The sequence below is a fragment of the Thalassophryne amazonica genome, chromosome 8, assembly GCF_902500255.1.
Source record: "Thalassophryne amazonica chromosome 8, fThaAma1.1, whole genome shotgun sequence".
Classification (NCBI taxonomy): domain Eukaryota; kingdom Metazoa; phylum Chordata; class Actinopteri; order Batrachoidiformes; family Batrachoididae; genus Thalassophryne; species Thalassophryne amazonica.
In genome coordinates this window covers 39682676-39706532 of record NC_047110.1, presented here as the reverse complement: position 1 = coordinate 39706532, position 23857 = coordinate 39682676, and the positions used below count along the sequence as shown (strand labels likewise).

General features: G+C 41.2%; 1 protein-coding gene and 1 long non-coding RNA gene across 3 annotated transcripts in view; both read left to right on the top strand.

Annotated features, from left to right (window-relative positions):
- Positions 1-23857, top strand: part of wnt7bb (wingless-type MMTV integration site family, member 7Bb) — a 162637-nt gene that overhangs the window by 50776 nt on the left and 88004 nt on the right. The window lies entirely within an intron of this gene.
- On the top strand, positions 1953-23653 carry LOC117515461. Its single transcript, XR_004562155.1, has 3 exons — positions 1953-2222; positions 23434-23448; positions 23642-23653. It is a non-coding gene; the product is annotated as an uncharacterized LOC117515461 (long non-coding RNA).

The following is a 23857-nucleotide window of genomic DNA, read 5'->3' as shown; positions in this document are numbered from 1 at the left end:
GCACTTAACACATAAGTTAAAATAAATTAAATAGTGTATGCTTTGGGAAAACCATATGACAGAAATGTAAACTAATACACGTTACAATACCAACATTATCGCCATTTGGCTAATGCATAAGCATTTTCCTCTTCCTTTTTAGATATTTAGATATACCTTTGTATACTGGCATAGTTCCACCTTAGAATTGGAATATAATATATAAGATATCCCTTACTGAATTTTCCTAAAGTAGTAGGATATTGAAAATGAAAGATTTCCAAAGTATCAATGTGACACAGTAGTTTAACTTGCTAAAACGTAACAATGCAACCTAGACAAAACGACTCCAGGGTGCTCGCCTTCCACATACTAATGCATCACCATAGAGATGCTGAGAAATGACATCTCTGCTGTACAGAGTGAGCATTCAACTTGTTTCATTGGTATATTTTTGGTGATATGCTCCCAAATGTGTCAAATTTTTTGGTATTTTTTCTTTCTTTTTTTAACCTATTCTACATTTGGACTTTCTCTCTGTTTTGCACTTGTTTATATGCTGTTCTTCTTCATTATTATAGAATGCAGTCATGACAGGTAATGGAGGTGATACTACCCAATCACTTCTTGCAATGCACTGCAGTCAAAAATGAACATTCATGCTATGTGGTTTTATAATACATACATCTTCAACCACTCATCTGGGATCGGATTGCGTGGGTTTTATAATACGTCACATCAAAACGATAATTCTAAGTCAACCAAAAAATATTTGTTGTCAGTGTTGTTGATTACTTTGTCTCATAGTTGTATTGGTTCTACTTGGTGCCGACTTCTTTCTCTGAATGTCATGTTTGAATGGCAAAGCATAATTAAAAAGCAGTAGAAGTTAAATATGGTAGCAGGGGTGGTGGCCAAGTGGTTAATGCGCATGTTTTCAGTTCAGAAGGCTACGGGTTCAAATCCCACCCCTGCCACATTTCTCCATGTAATGTGGAGTTGCATCAGGAAAGGCATCCGGCGTAAAGTCTGTGCCAATTCAACATGCAGATCCACCTTGAATTTGCTGTGGCGACCCCGAGTGCAAACAAGGGAGCAGCCGAAGGGACTTACTACAAGTTAATTATGGTGTGGGCTCCCTGTTTCTAACCATAGGAGGTAAATATTGTGCAAGGTACTTTAGACATAAACAATATGTCTAAAGTACCTTGCACAATATTGTTTATATACACCAGCTTCATCAATATTTGATCAGCAGGCTAGCATGCAAAAACAAATATTGTTGGAAATAGTTAGCTAGCTCCAGTGAGGCTAAACAATGTGCCGTGCACAGTCTAGCCTAACCTAGTCCATAGCCTTAATCCTAAGGCTATGGACTAAAATATAACCTATATTACCCCGATCCCTGATCACACTCGCCATTGGGAACTGTGAACCGGTCTTCTCCTTTGGATATGCCTGTTGTTACTTCTTTGAGCCCACAGGTGACTTCCACTCCTATCTCCAGGCCAAAACGCCATGCTTTAGTGATAGGGTATTCTATCACTCACAAAGTTAGGTTACAGACGCCGGCTGAAGTTAAATGTATTCCTGGGGCCAGAGCATTGCCTCTCATCTTAGGGTGCTGACACTGCAGAAGGGTAGACAGACAAAGGAACATGACACTAGATACAGCCACACAGTTAGTCACGTCAGCGCCAATGATGTCAGAATGAAGCACTCTGAAGTCACAAAAATGGACATACAGAGGACTTGTGACCTTGCCAGAAAGATGTGTCAGCATCAATAGTCTCTGGTCCCCTCCTGGGGTAATGATGAGGTGTTTAGCAGGCTGACATCATTAAATAGGTAGCTGGTACAATTTTGTAGGCAGCAAGGCTACTGGGGAAGGTGCCGCCATCTTGTCTGCAAACATCGATAGAGCTCTACAGGGAGAGTAACATTAAGACTTTACAGCAAGCCACGGAGCAGGTGATTAGAGACCCTGCAAGGCTTATGACAAATGTGGATGTAGAATCCATTAGCTTAGCAGGGAAATTAGTTCAGAAAATCCACTATGGTGATAGTGCAGTTTATGTGGCAGGGAGAGAAATTTGTCCAGTTGAGACTGTGCCCTGTTTCCACAGGCATATCCATAAAAATCATAGAGGGATATGCTTTGCAAACTTAATACCCATGACTACACTGGATGACATTGAAATTGAGGATGGCCTGTTGGATGTTCCAGAAATATCAAATATTTCGTGTCTGCTACCTGCAACCCTCGTGGAATGTCTCAAACCTAAACTTCCAGGCATCTTATATATGCTACTCTGGAACCACAACTAAACACAAAGAGGTCCTTTGTCTGGGTCTTAAGATAAGATCACTGTCCTCAAAATCATTGCTGATTAATGATCTAATTATGGATAATCACTTAGATATGATTGGGTTATGTGAAACCTGGCTACAAAGTGGGCCTATTACTCTGATTTGATCAACAAAAAAAGCATAACTCAAAGTTCTTGTTCGACACAGTGGCGATACTTATATATGGACAACCATCTGTCAGTTGCTCTCCTTTTACAGCACAAGATTTCTTGGATTACTTTGAGAAGAAAATAGAAGAAATTAGGTTAAACATATCCCAGCATGCCTTAACCCAGCCACTACACCCTGCTATGAAGGTGGGTGCCATCACTGAGGTATCAACTAGACCTACAGAATTTGATAGAATCTCTAGGCGTGGTGACGAATCTTGTAATGTCTACAAAAAGCACAACCTGCTTATTTGAGCCTATACCAACAAAACTGTTTAAGGACCTGTGGCCCACTCTTGGATCAACTGTGCTGGAAATGATTAATCTCTCATCTGTTCCTAAATGTTTCAAAGCTCCAGTGATTAAACCATTATTTAAGAAATCTAATCTTGACCCTAGTATATTGAAAAACTATTGAAAAATAGGCCGATATCAAATCTATTATTTTCCTCTAAAAGTCTGGAAAAAGTGGTTTCATAGCAGCTCGTGGGCGACCTTACTGAGAATAATCTTTTTGAGCCACTGCAGTCTGCTTTTAGAAAATATCATTCCACAGAGACAGCTCTCATTAAAGTGGTGAATGATCTTCTGCTTGCAATGAATTCGGACACCACTACGGTTCTGGTGCTGTTCGATCTTGGTGCTGTGTTTGCTACTGTGGATCATCATATTCTATTCAGTAGGCTGGAGAATCATTTTAGGATGACTGGGAATGCCCTTGCATGTTTGACATCATACCTGACCAGTCATTCTCACTGTGTTTTGCATAATAACACTACCTCTAACCTTAGTGACATGAAATGTGGGGTTCCACAGGGGTCTGTCTTAGGCACCTGCTTTTCTCCCTTTATATAGCCCCCTTTGGGCACATACTGCGGTGTTTTGGGATTACCTTTCATTGCTATGCTGTTGATACTCAGTTATACATGGCAATAACTGCTGGTCATCTCATCCACATAAAATCATTAGAAGATTGCCTTGTATCAGTAAAAAGCTGGATGTCCAGCAATTTTGTACTTTTAAACTCTGATAAGACTGAAATGATCATTCTTGGTCCAGTGAGACATCGGCATCGATTTGACCAGCTAATGCTTAGCCTAGGCTTGTGTGTCATACATCACACTGACAAAGTGAGGAACCTTGGGGTAATTTTTGATCCTACATTGTCTTTTGATCTCCACATTAGAGATATTACGCAGACTGCTTTCTTCCACCTGCGAAATATAGCGAAGATTCATCCCATCCTGTCTGTGGCTGATGCTGAGACCCTGATTCATCCATTTGTTTCTTCTAGACTGGACTACTGCAATGTTCTATTTTCTGATTCTTCTGCAGTCCAACATGATCTCCAATTGGTTCAAAATGCTGCTTCCAGACTTTTGACAGGAAGCAGAATGTTTAACCACATCTCTTCACTGGCTTCCTGTCCCTGTAAGATCTGATTTTAAGGTTCTGCTACTAACCTTGGTGCCATTTGATCCTATATAAATGAAATAAATTGAAATTGATATCAATTAACATTTTATAACATCTGAAAGATACATATTGTTATGTCAGCCAGCCTTACATGGAATAATATTAACCAATGTTTCTTTTGGTTCTAATAAAGAATGAGAATTTTAAAAGGTGGAATCCAAAACAAACTCATACTGAAATTGAAATTCAAGTTTGAATCCCTGACTTTAACACAGAAAAATAACCTATATCCTATCAGCACTCTTAATTTTCTTTTGGTTTATAGTTGCTGAACTATTTCACTTAGTTTCACTATTGTTTGAGTTTGAAACATTTTACATTTGCACACACTGAAAAAAATGCTACTTTGGATCAACTTAAAAAAATTGATGTTATTTGTTACAGCTAATTTTTTGAGTTTCTCACAATGTATATTTATGATTTTGTAAAGTGATTCCAGCAGATTTAAACTGGAAACCACAATTTTCCATTAGACCAATGTACATAAGTACTTTGAATGAAGTGCACTGTGTTTCACTTTTTTCAGTGCATCTCATTTTTTTCTTTTTTCTTTTTGTTGATATATTTTGAGTCAGAAAATCCACATCTTGTGTACCATCAGACATTCCTTTGGACAATCACCTGTAATTGAGATGGCCTTCAACTTAAAGAACCTGACCATGAACACCTTACAGCTCTCGTCACTGGCGTTCAAATAGCAGTGCACTTGATGTTAGTGATTACAGCTTGAAAATGGACACCTTTCAACAGCTACACTTGGCATCAAAGGCCAACACTGTCCCCCTTGTCATAAAATGGCCTGCTCTGGTTACTCTCTGTTTGACTTTCCAGCCAGTTTGTCACCGTCCTGATTCATGCTTATCGTCTCAAAGAGGTTTCTTGTTGTGCTGGCGGTGAAATATTTCAAAAGTTCAATCACGCTGCCTCGGGCTCTTTGCACAAGAATGGATGTGGCACTTGAGCAGGTGAGCCTGTTGTTGCAGAGGGATTACCGCTGGGCATTGTTTTGTATCCTAGATTAAAATTCTCCCTGATCTTTAATGTTGACTGGAAGTACATCCAAATAGACAGTCTTGTGTAATACATTGTTTTTTATGGTGATTTGAGACAGAATGTCTTATTTTCAGGAGAAATCCATGGAAAACTTGTCTGCTCTGTGACCTACATTGCATTGCTTTTTTCACATTCTGTCCCCTCTTCTCACTTTCCACATCTTACTTTGCTTTTTTCTTTGTCCTGAAAGTTACACTGAAAAGAGAAAGCTACTTTTCCAGGTTAATTTGTGTCTGTGCTTGAAATGTGCTGCTGTTTATCGGGATGTATTAAATAAATGTTAAAAAAAACAATGACTTTATATTATATTTATATTTAAAAATTCCTTGTTCTCTTCATTGACATGTCCATTCCACTGGGACATATATATTATTTAATCCAACCAAATTTAGCAATCAGTTAATTATATAATATGCAGGGGTGGTGGCCAAGTGGTTTGTGCACTTGGTTTCAGTGCGGAAGGTTCCTGGTTCAAACCCCACCCTTGCCACATTTCTCCATGTAATGTGGAGTTGCGTCAGGAAGGGCATCCGGTGTAAAACTTGTGCCAATTCAACATGGAGATCCACCTCAGATTTGCTGTGGCGACCCCGAGTGCAAACAAGGGAGCAGCCGAAGAGAATCAAAGTAATTATATAATATGCATATATATTATTTAATCTAATCAAATTTAGCAATCAGTAAATTATGTAATATGATAAAAGTGTTTATTACTTTGTCACTCGTAGTGGCTGACAAACCTTCTATTACTCCTGTTGTTGTTGATGAGTTGGACTGCCAATGTGTAGACCAGGGTTCAGTTCAAAGTGTGTCTACTGCAGACTACCTGTCTGTGTCCTTGGGCAAGACACTCCATCTGCAATGTCACAGTCCACCCAGCTGTAGATGGATACTGTGCATCCAGAAATTATTCACAGCACTTCCTTTTTTCCACATTATGTTATGTTACAGCCTTATTCCAAAGTGGAGTAAAAATTCATTTTTTTTTCTCCATCTAAATTCTACTCACGACACCCAATAATGACAGTGAAAAAGTTTTTTTTTTTGTTTTTTTTTTTTACATTCTTGCACATTTTAAAAAAAAATAAAAACTAAGAAATCACATGTATAGAAATACAAGGTCTATTAGAAAAGAAACCGACAGTTTTATTTAAAAAAAAACTATATGGATTTGAATCACATGTGATTACATCAGCCAAGCTTGAACCCTCGTGCGCATGCGTGGTTTTTTCACGCCTGTCGGTGACGTCATTCGCCTGTGAGCACACCTTGTGGAAGGAATGGTCCAGCCCCCTCGTCGGATTTTCATTGTCTGAGAAGTTGCTGAGAGACTGGCGCTGTGCTTGATCAAAATTTTTTCAAAAACTGTGAGGCACATCCGAGTGGACGCCATTCGAGAAATTCAGCTGGTTTTCTGTGAAAATTTTAATGGCTGATGAGAGATTTTGGATTGTTTCTATCGCTGTAAGGACTTCCCACTGAGCGGGATGTCGCGCAGCACTCCGAGGTGACGTCGTCATCCTGTTTCAAGCTGAAAACCTCCAAATTTAAGCCTCTGTTGACCCAGGACGTCGTGAGAGAACAGAGAACTTTCAGAAGAGGTCGGAATCAGCAGTTTATCCGGACATTCCACTGTTAAAGGAGATTTTTTTAATGAAAGACATGCGGATGGATTGGCGCGTCGCATGGCGCGCCCGCCACAGAAAAACACCTCCGTGTTGATAACCATTTGTAAAATCCAGGTGGCTTTTGGTGGCTTTCAGTTGAGTGAGTATCTGAGAAATTGTTTAACAGCAGGGCATGTTCCAACTCATCCTTAAGGCTTCCAACGGAGGTGTTTTGCCTGTGGCGGGCACGCCGCGCTGGCTGCGAGCCGACACGCCAATCCGTCCGCACGTCTTTCATTAAAAAAATCTCCTTTAACAGTGGAATGTCCGGATAAACTGCTGATTCCGACCTCTTCTGAAAGTTCTCTGTTCTCTCACGACATCCTGGGTCAACAGAGGCTTAAATTTGGAGGTTTTCAGCTTGAAACAGGATGACGACGTCGCCTCGGAGTGCTGCGCGATGACCCGCTCCGTGGGAAGTCCTTACAGCGATAGAAACAATCCAAAATTTCTCATCAGCCGTTAAAATTTTCACAGAAAACCAGCTGAATTTCTCGAATGGTGTCCACTCGGATGTGCCTCACAGTTTTTGAAAAAATTTTGATCAGGCACAGCGCCAGTCTCTCAGCAACTTCTCAGACAAAGGAATTCTGACGAGGGGGCTGGACGACTCCTTCCACAAGGCGTGCTCACAGGCGAATGACGTCACCGACAGGCGTGAAAAAACTCTCACATGCCCACGAGGGTTCAAGCTTGGCTGATGTAATCACACGTGATTCAAATCCATATGCTTTTTTAAAAAAATAATAAGGTCGGATACTTTTCTAACAGACCTCATATTAACACCCTTTGCGTAATACTTGATGCACTTTTGGCAGCAATTACAGCCTCATGTGTGGTGGTTCCACCCCAGCGGCCAATTGGTCTGTGGCTTTTGGTTCTTTTGTATATTTTTGGTTTGTCATCTGTCTGTTTGCCCATGATGTGTGTCCTGTAGGTTTTATGTTATGTTCTGTATTCATCTCGTGCCTCCTATATGTGTGTGGGTGTGTCTCCCCTGGTCCGTTGTGTGCACATGTCTCCCCTCATCCTACGCGTGTGCGTGTTGCGCGCAGCTGAGTTTAGAGTCCTTGTACACCAAACAATTACAGCGGTTAGCCAGCTGCATCACAATTGATGACTCCCACCCTCTGGCTAATGAATTTCAGCTCCTACCTTCTGGCCATAGGTTCAAAGTCCCAAGGTGTAGTATAAAACGCTACAGGAGTAGTTTTGTTCCAGCGGCAATTGTGCATTTGAATAAATCTAAGTAGGGTTTGCACATATTTATACAGCCCCAATTCCAATGAAGTTGGGACGTTGTGTAAAATGTAAATAAAAACAGAATACAATGATTTGCAAATCCTCTTCAACCTATATTCAATTGAATACACCACAAAGACAAGATATTTAATGTTCAAACTGATAAACTTGATTGTTTTTGTACAAATATTTACTCATTTTAAAATGGATGCCTGCAACATGTTTCAAAAAAGCTGGGACAGTGGTATGTTTACCACTGTGTTACATCACCTTTCCTTCTAACAACATGCACTGTCAGCTGTGGGATCTTATATGTAGACAGCTGTGTGCCTTTTCAAATCATGTCCAACCAACTGAATTTACCCCATGTGGACTCCAGTTAAGCTGTAGAAACATCTCAAGGATGACTGTTAGAAACAGGATGCAGCTGAGCTCAATGTCGAACTTCATGGCAAAGGTTGCGAATACCTATGCACATGTGATTTCTCAAAAATAATTCACATTGTCATTACGGGGTATTGTGTGTAGAAATTTGAGTAAACATATGCATTTCATCCATTTTGGAATGAGGCTGTGACATTACAAAATGTGAAAAAGTGAAACATTGTGAATACTTTCCGGATGCACTGTGTCGGTCTTGGCTGGAGTGACATGGACTGTCATGGACTGACGTCCAATTCAGTGTTCCTCCTACACTCTTATCTGGTTCACAATGCAGTTTCTGGGGATAAGCAGTGGCCCTGTTGAGATTACGATAATATTCAGATAACAGTAATAATCTGATGTGATACATTTACATGCACTGCAGTAATGTGATAATAGGAAAAACCTGGTTTACATGATTTCAGTCTGTTTGTTGGATTTCTTTGAAAATGGAGGAAGGAGAAAGCGCAGCTCCATGTCTTGAAGAAAAAGACAGTGCTGTGTCTAAACGTACCAAAGAAAATCGAACTATTGTGGAAAAACCTGGGTGTGCTAATCTAATTCATCATAATCATATGTTGTTATCCAATAGAAGCATATCACATTTTCAGTTTGCATGACCACTTGAATAATCAGATAACTCCAGTAATCAGATAACGATCAGGTTTTTAGTGTGCATGTAAACGGGGCCACTTATGCAGTGGGTCTCTCTCTCTCTCTCAAGTGGGTTTTATGTGAAAGTGGCAGGTCCAGCAGTGGAGGTAAAGAAGGTGTAGGTGGAGGCGCCAAAACACTACAATATGGTTCAAAGCAATGTTGTTTCCAGTTTTCCCATGGTAACTAAGCCCTTCCTGTTTTTCAACTGCTCAATCAAATGTGTCCCAAATATGAAATCCCACATCTTGTTTCATTTGGAAACATATATGATGGAAGCAGACATGGGGCCAAATACAAAAGTATTTGTATTTGAAAATACTTAAATACATTTTTCGGAGTATTTGTATTTTCTGATTTTGAATTCAAAGTATTTGTATTTCAAATACATCGCCGATCACAAGTATTTCCAAATACTTTTTCAAATACTTTTCAAACTTGGGAATCTCTGTGACACCGTGTTGAATATAGATTGTGATAGTTTGATTGTTGCCTGTGATATTATAATAGTGAATATGTGAAAAACATTCAATCTTTTACTTATCAATAGTATTTGGTCATGCTATTTTCACAATAAATTGTCACCGGTTTATCAGTTTTTGTGTTGATTTGTTGTTTATAGTTCATAGAAAGTATTTGTATTTGTATTTGAAAAAGTACAAAGTATTTGTATTTGGAATTCGAAAATGTAAAGTATTTGTACAGTGGTCCCTCATTTATTGCGGGAGTTACGTTCTAAAAATAGCCCACGATAGGCGAAATCCGCGAAGTAGTCAGCGTTATTTTTTTTACAATTATTATAGACGTTTTAAGGCTGTAAAACCCCTCACTACACACTTTATACACTTTTCTCAAACAGGCATTAAGATTTTCTCACTTTTTTCTCATGTGTAAACACTCAAAGTTCAAACCTTAGTAGAAAAATAAGTCCAGTATTATAGAATGAAACCAAAGATCAAAACCTGTTTTCAGGCCCAAACATTTGTTTCAGAAATAAAAATAGAACATTTTCCTATAAATAATTATGATGGCTTTTAGAACTAACAAATTTAAATTTAACGATCAACCTACAAGGTTGGACACATAAGAAATTATTAATATTGACTCACCAGTATTTCACAGTTCCTCTGATCGCGCCTCAGCGTCGTGGCGCCGCTCCACGGCGTGTTTTTCCACTGAGTCAAACCTCGCTGCAGGTGTCTTTTTCCGAGTGAAGAACACAGTTATGGGTAGTTGTTGGCGCTGTTTTTTTCTTCTGGGCGAGAAGATTCTTATAAACAGACACATGCAGAACACAATGCACGTGCTCTTTGTTTGCTCACTGCCTCCAGTGTTACCATTGCGGGACGGATGCGGGACCCGCAAAGAAGCCAAGTCATTAAAAAGACACAAACTTCTCCCAGTGGCCACGGAGCTCTGTGGCTGCGGTTACCGAGACCATGCAGCGCTGCGGATTTTTCCACAAGAATTCTATCCTTGCAGGCTGTTGGAGCGCTCTGCATCAAAACAGCAAGCGTAGTCTCTGGACCTGTTGCCAGGTTTTGGCCGCAACTCCGCACAGCAGACAGTGAGGCGGTGTGAGTGGCCCGCTGCAGCGTAAGTGCATCGGAGGCAGAGCAATCACGGTGATGCCGACCGGCCCGCCTGATGAGGACGCAGAACACAATGCGCTGTTTAAAAAAAAAGAAGAAGCGTGCAAAATTGCACTAAAAAATCTGCGCAACTCGAGGCCGCGAAAGGTGAACTGCGATATAGCGAGGGACCACTGTATTTGTATTTAAATACAATGAAAAGTATTTGACCCCATGTCTGGATGGAAGTTAAAGATGCATAAACATTTCAGAGTTAGTCATTTTACCTGAGATATCAGAGTTGTTTCCTGATCACTCAGTCACACTTTGGCTGGGTAAACTAACTTTATCCAAAATTGTAACTTGGCGATTTTATCACGTGCCAACAAAGTTGGAGGAGGTTATGTGTTGGACTCATTTGTTTGTTTGTCTGTTTGTTTGTGTGTGTGTTTGTTGTTGAACAGCCTGGAGCCCACAATTTTTCATATGTTGTTATGAATTTTTTACTTAAGATTCATAACCTGATAGCCAAGAACTGATTCAGTTTTCAAGGTCATACGTCAAATGTCAAAATCAAGGAAGAATCCCTTTTAACATCAAATGAATTTTCAAAAATTCCTAACTCTGTTAAAAAAGATCGAATTTCTTTCACACGTGAAAGCCTTATAGTCAATAGTCAATCAATTTATATAGCGCCAAATCACAACAAACAGTTCCCCCAAGGCGCTTTATATTGTAAGGCAAGGCCATACAATAATTACGTAAAAACCCCAACGGTCAAAACGACCCCCTGTGAGCAAGCACTTGGCGACAGTGGGAAGGAAAAACTCCCTTTTAACAGGACGAAACCTCCAGCAGAACCAGGCTCAGCGAGGGGCAGTCTTCTGCTGGGACTGGTTGGGGCTGAGGGAGAGAACCAGGAAAAAGACATGCTGTGGAGGGGAGCAGAGATCAGTCACTAATGATTAAATGCAGAGTGGTGCATACAGAGCAAAAAGAGAAAGAAACACTCAGTGCATCATGGGAACCCTCCAGCAGTCTAAGTCTACAGCAGCATAACTAAGGGATGGTTCAGGGTCACCTGATCCAGCCCTAACTATAAGTTTTAGCAAAAAGGAAAGTTTTAAGCCTAATCTTAAAAGTAGAGAGGGTGTCTATCTCCCTGATCTGAATTGGGAGCTGGTTCCACAGGAGAGGAGCCTGAAAGCTGAAGGCTCTGCCTCCCATTCTACTCTTACAAACCCTAGGAACTACAAGTAAGCCTGCAGTCTGAGAGTGAAGCACTCTATTGGGGTGATATGGTACTATGAGGTCCCTAAGATAAGATGGGACCTGATTATTCAAAACCTTATAAGTAAGAAGAAGAATTTTAAATTCTATTCTAGAATTAACAGGAAGCCAATGAAGAGAGGCCAATATGGGTGAGATATGCTCTCTCCTTCTAGTCCCTGTCAGTACTCTAGCTGCAGCATTTTGAATTAACTGAAGGCTTTTCAGGGAACTTTTAGGACAACCTGATAATAATGAATTACAATAGTCCAGCCTAGAGGAAATAAATGCATGAATTAGTTTTTCAACATCACTCTGAGACAAGACCTTTCTAATTTTAGAGATATTGCGTAAATGCAAAAAAGCAGTCCTACATATTTGTTTAATATGCGCTTTGAATGACATATCCTGATCAAAAATGACTCCAAGATTTCTCACAGTATTACTAGAGGTCAGGGTAATGCCATCCAGAGTAAGGATCTGGTTAGACACCATGTTTCTAAGATTTGTGGGGCCAAGTACAATAACTTCAGTTTTATCTGAGTTTAAAAGCAGGAAATTAGAGGTCATCCATGTCTTTATGTCTGTAAGACAATCCTGCAGTTTAGCTAATTGGTGTGTGTCCTCTGGCTTCATGGATAGATAAAGCTGGGTATCATCTGCGTAACAATGAAAATTTAAGCAATGCCGTCTAATAATCCTGCCTAAGGGAAGCATGAATAAAATTGGTCCTAGCACAGAACCTTGTGGAACTCCATAATTAACCTTAGTCTGTGAAGAAGATTCCCCATTTACATGAACAAATTGTAATCTATTAGATAAATATGATTCAAACCACCGCAGCGCAGTGCCTTTAATACCTATGGCATGCTCTAATCTCTGTAATATAATTTTATGGTCAACAGTATCAAAAGCAGCACTGAGGTCTAACAGAACAAGTACAGAGATGAGTCCACTGTCTGAGGCCATAAGAAGATCATTTGTAACCTTCACTAATGCTGTTTCTGTACTATGATGAATTCTAAAACCTGACTGAAACTCTTCAAATAGACCATTCCTCTGCAGATGATCAGTTAGCTGTTTTACAACTACCCTTTCAAGAATTTTTGAGAGAAAAGGAAGGTTGGAGATTGGCCTATAATTAGCTAAGATAGCTGGGTCAAGTGATGGCTTTTTAAGTAATGGTTTAATTACTGCCACCTTAAAAGCCTGTGGTACATAGCCAACTAATAAAGATAGATTGATCATATTTAAGATCGAAGCATTAAATAATGGTAGGGCTTCCTTGAGCAGCCTGGTAGGAATGGGGTCTAATAGACATGTTGATGGTTTGGATGAAGTAACTAATGAAAACAACTCAGACAGAACAATCTGAGAGAAAGAGTCTAACCAAATACCGGCATCACTGAAAGCAGCCAAAGATAACGATACATCTTTGGGATGGTTATGAGTAATTTTTTCTCTAATAGTTAAAATTTTATTAGCAAAGAAAGTCATGAAGTCATTACTAGTTAAAGTTAAAGGAATACTCGGCTCAATAGAGCTCTGACTCTTTGTCAGCCTGGCTACAGTGCTGAAAAGAAACCTGGGGTTGTTCTTATTTTCTTCAATTGGTGATGAGTAGTAAGATGTCCTAGCTTTACAGAGGGCTTTTTTATAGAGCAACAGACTCTTTTTCCAGGCTAAGTGAAGATCTTCTAAATTAGTGAGACGCCATTTCCTCTCCAACTTACGGGTTATCTGCTTTAAGCTGCGAGTTTGTGAGTTATACCACGGAGTCAGGCACTTCTGATTTAAAGCTCTCTTTTTCAGAGGAGCTACAGCATCCAAAGTTGTCTTCAATGAGGATGTAAAACTATTGACGAGATACTCTATCTCACTTACAGAGTTTAGGTAGCTACTCTGCACTGTGTTGGTATATGGCATTAGAGAACATAAAGAAGGAATCATATCCTTAAACCTAGTTACAGCGCTTTCTGAAAGACTTCTAGTGTAATGAAACTTATTCCCCACTGCTGGGTAGTCCATCAGAGTAAATGTAAATGTTATTAAGAAATGATCAGACAGAAGGGAGTTTTCAGGGAATACTGTTAAGTCTTCAATTTCCATACCATAAGTCAGAACAAGATCTAAGATATGATTAAAGTGGTGGGTGGACTCATTTACATTTTCAGCAAAGCCAATTGAGTCTAATAATAGATTAAATGCAGTGTTGAGGCTGTCATTCTCAGCATCTGTGTGGATGTTAAAATCGCCCACTATAATTATCTTATCTGAGCTAAGCACTAAGTCAGACAAAAGGTCTGAAAATTCACAGAGAAACTCACAGTAACGACCAGGTGGACGATAGATAATAACAAATAAAACTGGTTTTTGGGACTTCCAATTTGGATGGACAAGACTAAGAGTCAAGCTTTCAAATGAATTAAAGCTCTGTCTGGGTTTTTGATTAATTAATAAGCTGGGATGGAAGATTGCTGCTAATCCTCCGCCTCGGCCTGTGCTACAAGCATTCTGGCAGTTAGTGTGACTCGGGGGTGTTGACTCATTTAAACTAACATATTCATCCTGCTGTAACCAGGTTTCTGTAAGGCAGAATAAATCAATATGTTGATCAATTATTATATCATTTACTAACAGGGACTTAGAAGAGAGAGACCTAATGTTTAATAGACCACATTTAACTGTTTTAGTCTGTGGTGCAGTTGAAGGTGCGATATTATTTTTTCTTTTTGAATTTTTATGCTTAAATAGATTTTTACTGGTTGTTGGTGGTCTGGGAGCAAGCACCGTCTCTACGGGGATGGGGTAATGAGGGGATGGCAGGGGGAGAGAAGCTGCAGAGAGGTGTGTAAGACTACAGCCTTATGTAGGGTGATATCCTTTATCAACTGAGAACGTTTGATCTGGATCTGATCCAAGTTACATATTTTGTGGCCATTTAAATTTAACATTGAAAACCCCATTTGATGTATAGTTTACATTATATCTTAATCAAACGTTCCCTAATCACTGTCATATTTGGAGGTGAGGTGCAGACTGGCACTCACTGTCACCTGACAAAGTTTGATCTGGATCTGATCTGGATTGTGGATTTTGTGGTGATTTGACTTGTTATTTGGTGTACATTTCACATTATATGATGAACACATATTACCAGAATAGATATTTTGTTTGCAAACAAAATTTGTAAGTTTATTTTCAAGCTAGCTGCATGTATCTTTAGCATGATGTGAAACTGCTTCTGAGACTTTCAGTGCTACTCCAGTGTGGAGGTCACTCCCTTGTAGGAATTGGCAAACTGCCTTGGGAGTAACTCTGAAGCTAATGAAAGCTGCTAAGGATGATGTTGCAAATGGTGCAATCTGATGTAAGCATGTATTCAGGGAATGCAAGGATTTGCAAATGACAATAATTGGGTCATAAACCAATTTTGATTACCAAGGCCACTGATACTGGAGTTGCACATCAAACTGCGGCTATCCCAGAGCTCAATATGGTGAGGAGCCAGGCAGTTGTCTGTGCCCACACAGGCGCTGACCATGCTGCGTTTCCTAGAAACAGGGGCATTCCCGCGTGACCTAGCTGATCAGTCAGGAGCGTGCCAGTCAATCTTGAGCCAAGCCATGCCAGCTGTGTGGAACGCAATCATCCAAATGTCATCAGGTGCATCACATTCCAACATTAAAGCATCATTTGCAGTGACAGCCGATTTCCATGAGATTGGAGCTATTGATTGCATACATGCTCACATGATATGTGATGCGCAAATGCGCATTAGGCTGGTGGCTGGTACAGTGCACGATGGCAGCTGCTTGCTGTGTAAATAGTGTATTTGTGTAATTGATCTGAACGTAAACCAGCGCTGGCACGTTTGTGCATGTGCGCAGTCAAATATGGTATTTATTATTATTCTTAATGTCTTTTTATTTTTGGTTGATGGTGAGAGCTGCAGAACTTCTAAACCTTTATAACGTCTTCAGGTCTGTGGGATGTGTTTTCAGTTTTTAGCTTAAGATAAATTATACAAATAATTATTTTTTCAAACTAAGATTCACTGGCCTTGGCTCATTTTCTGTGAGGAACATGAATCATAAAACATTTTCAATGACGCACTCCCCGTATACCCCCCTTCACATTCATACTACATACAGGGTCTTTGAGTCCGCTGGACCCGGGGCTAGTGAAAGTGTGTAAATCATAGGTCCACAGGTGAAAGGGCCCTTGGTGTGAGCACCCACAGTGTGCACCTTCTGTTCCCACACAATGTTGCAACCTTGCTCGGGAACTGCACCCACATTCCCACATATTTTCCCTCTGTCTTGCGGGAAACAACCTTGGGGACCTGACACTATAATTTTGGTACTTCAACATTTCCCATAATCCCCCTATGCTTCTCAAAATGCACCATAGCGCCAGCAGAGTTCCATCGTTTCAAAGTCATGTAAACAATATGGCAAGCGAGGATGTGGATGGCGTTGATCCAGCGAGTTCACGAGTGGTTATAATGATGAAACGTACTCTTGAATTGAGATAGTTATCTAGAGGAGGTGTAGCACCTGTGTTGAACTTCTGCTGTGCCCAAATGTTGTTTTGTTGTCCATACTTCATGAGGTATGTTTGCATTGTGCCCTGAACCGGAACTCTGCTGAAACAGACCTCTCGCGTGAGTCACGGGCCGCAAGGTTGTGCAAGATTCACAACTGTGAACACTGAATAGCTCTATCAGAAAGGTAACATACCACAACTGATCAACATGGCAAAGCGAACCCTCTGACCCCTCTGCCAAAGACAAATTTCTCCCTAGGGAGACTAATAAGGACACTTTGATTTTGGACCTTGTCCAGGCTGCTTACAGTTGATATTGCAACAGACAGAGGGTTTTGCTGGTGATGCAGAGGAAGAAGTATATATGCAGTAAACACACAGTGAAACTCTGCCCCTCATGTGTGGTATAGTCTGGTGTGAAAATGGGGCTAATGTGTTGTTCAGACAGATGTTATGTGTAAACTGACCTGAGTAGGTTGAATTTCTAATGAAATTCAAATAAATAATACACTATGGTTTTGGAAATACTTGCTTCATTTGTACATTTGTTATTTATTTTCAGTTATGCCTGTTTCATGATGCATATCCTTATTTTCTTACATTTTAATAAAAAAAAAACCAACACAAAAACAAAAAACAAAACCGAGTGGCATTTCTATTCATGAATGTGATTTAACAAAGGTAATAGGGACATATTTAAAATATGTGGTGTTTATATTACTTGCAATTGGGATAAAGTCAACGTCTGCTGAGTATTTTAACAAAAAAAGATTTGATAATGTTGAATTAAAAGCCCCAAAATGCAATGGGTCCATGAGACCCAGCGGGACTTCCTGTGTAAGAAAAACTGAAGAGCCTATAAGGGTTAACAGGCTTCCTGTGTTACGTATTTGTCAATAAACATGTGTGTAAGTTGTGAATGTCACACACAGCGGAGGCGCGCCTCACCTTTTTAAGCTCACATCATGTCGGCCTCACACACACATGTTCCGTCGCTCTCATGAACATTTTTACAGTTTCATGATTAATCCATTGAACTGCGTAACATATAAACTATCCCTGTGTGTCTCCACATAATTTCCAGTCGTCTATAGCATAATTTGTTTTTGGTGTTCATGTTGTTTTTTAAATGAGGCGTGGCCAGGGAGGAGGTTGGTTCCACACTCAATGCCACGTTCAATGGGAAGCACAAATGGAACCATATCTATGCACACTTTGATACATCTGAATATTTTTGTGTCTATCCCAGTGTCTGGGTTTTAACGTATGCCATGTTTTAGTAGGAAATCCATACAAGTCTTTATACATGAGGCCCCTGGTCTTCATAAAAGTTGTCTGTATTTTGGACACTCTTTACTTTCACCACTTCAAAGGACAGCTGTATTTAGGCAAATTGTGATTGTCTGCGTGAATCCAGTTTCACCAAAATTAAAAGTAAGCTGTATTGATTACATAAGCAAGTATTCATGGTCCCGTAAGTGAGCCCAAAGGAAATCTACAAATTTCATTTAATTAAAATTAACTGAAATTTGCTCTGAAATTTATTACCAGAATGCCCTCCTTTGGACAGGACAACAACAAGGAAACTTGAGAAATGTTTTAGTGAGTAATAGCCAAATTATTACAAATAGCAAATACGCTTAATGTGGGAGTCTGGGGTGAAAGGAAATAATAAAATGGAAGACGGATTCTTGTCTGTGTCCTCCCAGGATCCTTCATAGTGTGCACTAAGCACAGTATAATGTTCCCATTTTATCTTTTCCTGGAAGCCCAGAGTGTAGAAGGCAGTGGGCAATCTACCTGTAAGGATTACAGAAGCTAAACCAACATCTGCTCAGATTGAGCTTGTTGAAGTAAGCAGGTTCACTCAGAATCACTGGTGTGGGAAGGAATCAAAGACATGCACATTTGCATAGGAATTGCACACAGACATAACTCTGCTGTGAGAATAGTTTTCTGTTCATACATAATTGAAGGGTGATTAGTGCAAACAGGTTTTAGTTAGTGTACCAGTTTGGATTTTGGCATGAAGTACTTAACACTCTTTAAAAAAAAAACAAGTTTTATGTTGTGAAAATTGTAACTCAGCCACATGGGGTGTACAGCCAGTACATTCTGAGTGCCGGTCCCAAGCCCGGGTAAATGAGGAGGGAAGAAGTAGGAAGGGCACACACCATATATTTTGTTAAATGTCAGTCATATTGGCTGCATAAGCCAATACATTTAGAGTGCTGGTCTCAGGCCCGGATAAATGAGCTGGGGTGTGTCAGGAAGGGCACTTGGCATAAATTTTACCAAACCAAAGACGAAGATCACAAATTGAATTTTCATACAGGATCGGTCCACCACTGGTGCTGTTGCTCATCAGGGTGCCAGTGTAAATTGGGCTATTGTTGAACAAAGAAGAAGAGGATAGTTAGAAGTGTGGAAGTGAAAGTCTGAACTTTAAATTTTGGCAACATGACTTCTAAAGGGAGAGAGCTGGTTGATTGATAGAGGAGGCAGATACATATACTGTTTGGATAAGAGACCGCGTGGAAAGAAAGAAAGGCCAGTAGCATCGGAGGTGGGTTAAAATTATTTTATCATGGTGTGGATGGGAGGAGAAATGGTGTAGGGTTAATTTTAACAGAAGAGTGTATTAAGAATGTGTTTGAGGTTAAGTGAGTGAGTGACAGGTTCATGAGTGTGAAGTTGGAAATTCAAGGTGTGATGATGAATGTCATCAGTGCATATGCCCCATAAGTAGGTTGTGAGGTGGAGAAAGATTTCTGGTTTGAGGTGGAAGAGCATGTACCCAAGCATGAAAGAGTGGTGATTGAGCAATGAGCACAGGGAGGCATCATACCAAGGAAAGGAATGTGGAAGGGCAGATGGTGGTATATTTATCCAAAGTGATTGAAATGGTTGTCATGAATACTGGAGCATAGCCAGCATTAAATTGTGGGTTTGTAACAGGACTTTAGAGATGAAGAAGAGAAATATGAGATGTAGTAAGCTGAAGGAGGAAAACTGTGATAAAATTCAGGAGGCGGTGAGGCAGACACTGGATGGAGATCTGGAAAACTACCGGTTTGGATTTTTGAGAACAAAGGAGATGTGCAGAATGACAGTAACTAAAGTTAATAAAGTTAATCAGCCATAGCATGAAGTTATGAGAAAGAGTAGCGGAACCTTGGTGTAGAAAAAGGCTAAAGATGTCCAAGCAGCAACCTGGTTTCATGCTGAAAAAGAGCACTACAGATGCAATGTTTTTCCTAAATCCCCCTGTCTACATGCATCCTATTAGGTTGCAGGTGGCGTCTTGATAGGAAAATTGCAAAACGGCAAAGTCACAGGGCAATCACCAACCCCGCCACAATCCATCTGCAAGCATACGAGGTCTGTTAGACAAGTATCGGACCTTTTTATTTTTTTCAAAAACCTGATAGATTTGAATCATGTGTGCTTGCATGAGCCAACCTTGAACCTTCGTGCGCATGCGTGATTTTTTTCATACCTGTCGGTTGCGTCATTTGCTTGAAAGCAGCCTTTGTGTGAGGATGGGTGGAGTCGCTTGACATTTTTTATTTGCAAGGAAATGGTGGAACGACTGGAGCAGCGCGACTGCATCAAATTTTGCCAGAAACTGGGCGACAGCCAGGTGGAAACCATTCGGATTATTCAGATGGCTTTCGGTGACAATGCTATGGGCATCACACAGATTAAGGAGCGGTACAACCAGTTTAAAGACGTCCGCACAATGGTGGAGAGCGCGCCGCACTCCGGGCGGCCATCAACATGCTGAAATGACCAGATCATTTCCAAAGTGAACGCTGTGGTAATGTGGGACCGTCGTGTGACTATCCGAAAAATTGTGGAAGAGGTGGATATCAGTACTTTTTCTGCACATTCCACTGTGACAGAAGATTTGGCCATGAAAAGAGTTGCAGCGAAATTCATCGGCACGAAGATGATGGCGGAACAAAAGTGCCACCGTGTTGAAGCCTCACAGGACATGTTGCAACATGCCCAGCTCGTCCACAATTTCTCGGATAGTCACATGACTGAAAAGCCACTGAAAGCTGTCTGAATCTTCTGAATGGTGCAAGAGCTGGGCATGTCACAACATGTCCTGTGAGACTTCAACACGGTGGTGCTTTTGTTCCGCCATCAGCTTCGTGCCGATGAATTTCGCTGCAACTCTTTTCATGGCAAAATCTTCTGTCACAGTGGAATGTGCCGAAAAAGTACTGATGTCCACCTCTTCCACAATTTCTCGGATAGTTACACGACAGCCCCACATTACCACAGCGTTCACTTTGGAAATGATCTGGTCATTTCAGCGTGTTGATGGCCGCCCGGAGCACGGCGCACTCTCCACCATTGCGTGGCCGTCTTTAAACCGGTTGTACCGCTCCTTAATCTGTGTGATGCCCATAGCATCGTCACCGAAAGCCGTCTGAATAATCCGAATGGTTTCCACCTGGCTGTCGCCCAGTTTCTGGCAAAATTTGATGCGGTCCCGCTGCTCCAGTCGTTCCGCCATTTCCTTGCAAAGAAAAAACGATGAGCGACTCCACCCATCCTCACACAAATGCTGCTTACAAGCAAATGATGCAACCAACAGGTGTGAAAAATATCACGCATGCGCATGAAGGTTCAAGGTTGGCTCATGCAAGCACATGTGATTCAAATCCATCAGGTTTTTGAAAAAAGAAAAAGGTCCGATACTTTTCTAACAGACCTCGTACATGGTCATCCTGGAGTGTGTCACCCATCATCTGGAGTATCTGGATAATCCAGAACAAAATTTTGGGCGGTTCAAAGTTTTGATGCCAATGGAAATCATCTGGAAGCCGACTGGTCACTGACAAGCTTCCAACAGCTTAACCGGCTTAACCATCTGCAACATCTTGGGAATCCTGCTACAAGCTGACGGCATTACATTTGTACCAAACACTGATGCAGATCTGTACTAGATCTGTTATCCTAAAGCTCACCATGGCAACACAGCAAGAAGGCAGTGAAATATTCCATCCCATGAATAAGTGTCAGCAGTGGCAAGGTCACTGCCAGTTTCAGCTCGGCCCCTTTTTGCTTCTTCAGATGCCATCTGCTTCCCGATTTCTGTGTGGAGACCACCTGCAAACTGATGGAAACGTGGAAATTAGGCTTAACAGTGCTGATGGAGAAGTATAGAGAAGGCCAGAAGGTGTTACATTGGGTGTTCATGGATTTAGAGAAAGCTTATGATAGGGTAGCAAAAGTAGAGTTGTGGTATTGTATGAGTGACTCTGGAGTGGCACAGAATTAGGACACACAGTATAAATGACAGATGCATTCAAGGTGGAGGTACAATTACATAATGGATCAGGTCTGAGCCCCTTCTTGTTTACAGTGGTGATGCAGAGATTGACAGACAAGATAAAAAAAGGAGTCTTCTTGGACTATGATGTCTGCAGATTACATTGTGATCAGTGTGAAAGTAGAGAGCTGGTTGAAGAGATGGAGATATGATCTGGATGGGGGGAATGAAAGTCAGTTGGGGGAAATGTGTTTGAATGAGTGTCACAGTAAGAATAGAATAGAAGCTTATTGTCCTTTATTGTCATTGCATTCCCTCAATGAAATTCTGATGGCACTTTCCAAACAGCTATACACAAAAACAAAACAACAGCTTTCAAAACAACAAACAGCTTAAATACAAAAAAAAGTGTGACAGTGCAACAAAAAAAAAAGAAAGAAAAAAAAAAAAAGGAGCTTAATCAATTTTTAAGGTGCTGCTTATGCCTCCATCACACTAGAGGCTGAATGAGCCCAAATGCCGACCGAAAATGTGACCCCCATTCAAGCAAAGTCAAGGCGCATTCGAAAACCTCCAGCAGCTATCTGAGTGCATTCCAAACAGTCTGGCTCATCTGCACAGCCAGCCCGAATGTAGAGCACATGCTCGCAATTTGCGAGGTGTGTTCTGAGGTGGAAAAAGCTCGAACGGCGGTCGAAGTGCAGTCTGACTGCATTCTAAGCATTTGATATGGCATCTGAACAGCATTTGGAGCATTCTGATCACGTTCGAGGGAACCGCAAAATGGTTCAGGCATGCCAAATCCTGCCAGCAAGTCCTGATTGTGCCCCAGATGAGCCGGACGGCACCCTGGTGCATCCCGTTCGGGGTGTACAGTGGACATACAGTAATGTGCAAAGTCTGTGGCATACAGTCGTGTGCACTCGACGTGAACCTTGCGCAAACACACTGAAAACACAGTGTGTCAGCGTGAGTCAAAGCGTCTCAGAGCTTCAGAGCATTCTGCATATTCCTGCTGCTTTCTACCAGCATTGTGGGGATTCCTGCTGTGTTCTGGCCACATTTTACCTGCATTCTTAATATCTGTACTGTGTTCCGGGGCACATTTGAATGTGAAATGTGCAAGTAAAACAAAATGTGCAATAAGAGAAAAAAAGAATGCGTGAAACAGACAACAGACTGAAGTTAAGTTGTACATGAGGTAAATGAATTAGTGAGGTTTTTGGCAGGTTAAATTGTTCATCAGTGTGATGGCCTGTGGAAAGAAGTTGTTTCTGTGTCTCATTGTTTTGACATCCAGAGCTCGGTAACGTCAACCAGAGGGGAGGAGGTTAAACAGTGTGTGTCCAGGGTGTGAGGAGATGTTATAAGTCCTGGATGGAGGACAGATTGGTTCTGATGATTTTTTTTTTTTTTCTGCAGACCTGACAGTTCATTAAAGTCTGTGCCTGTCATGTTTGGAGGCAGAAGGAAACCAAACAGAGATGGAGATGCACAGGACAGGCTGGATGATGGTTTTGTAGAAGATGATGAGCAGTTTCTGGGGCAGGTTGAACTTCCTGAGCTGTCTGAGAAGTACATCCTCTGCTGTGCCTTTTTTCCTGATGGAGTTTATGTGGGAGGTCCACTTCACATCTTGGGAGATGGTGGATCCCAGGAACCAGAAAGTGTACACAGTAGGCAGAGTGTTATTGAGGATGGAGGGGTGGGGGGTGGGGGGAGCTGATGGTGGGTTCCTCCTGAAGTCTATCTTGTCTACAGTCTTGAGCGGGTTCAGCTCCAGGTTGTTCTGACCACACCAGAGAACCAACTGTTCCACCTTCTGTCTGTATGTGGCCACACCACCATCTTGGGTGAGTCCAGTGATGGCGGTGTCATCTGCAAACTTCAGGAGTTATAAAGGGGTTCCCTGAGGTGCAGTCTTTTGTGTAGAAGGAGAAGAGCAGTCGTGAGAACACACACACCTGAGGGGCACCAGTGCTGATTGTCTGTGTGCTGGATGTCATGCTCCCCAGCCTCACCTGCTGTGTCCTGTCTGTCAGGAAGTTGGAGATCCACTGACAGGTGGGAGCTGGCACAGAGAGGTTGGAGAGTTTTTTGTGGAGAATGTCGGGAATAATGGTGTTGAACAGTGAGCTGAAGTCCACGAACAGGATCCTTACATATGTC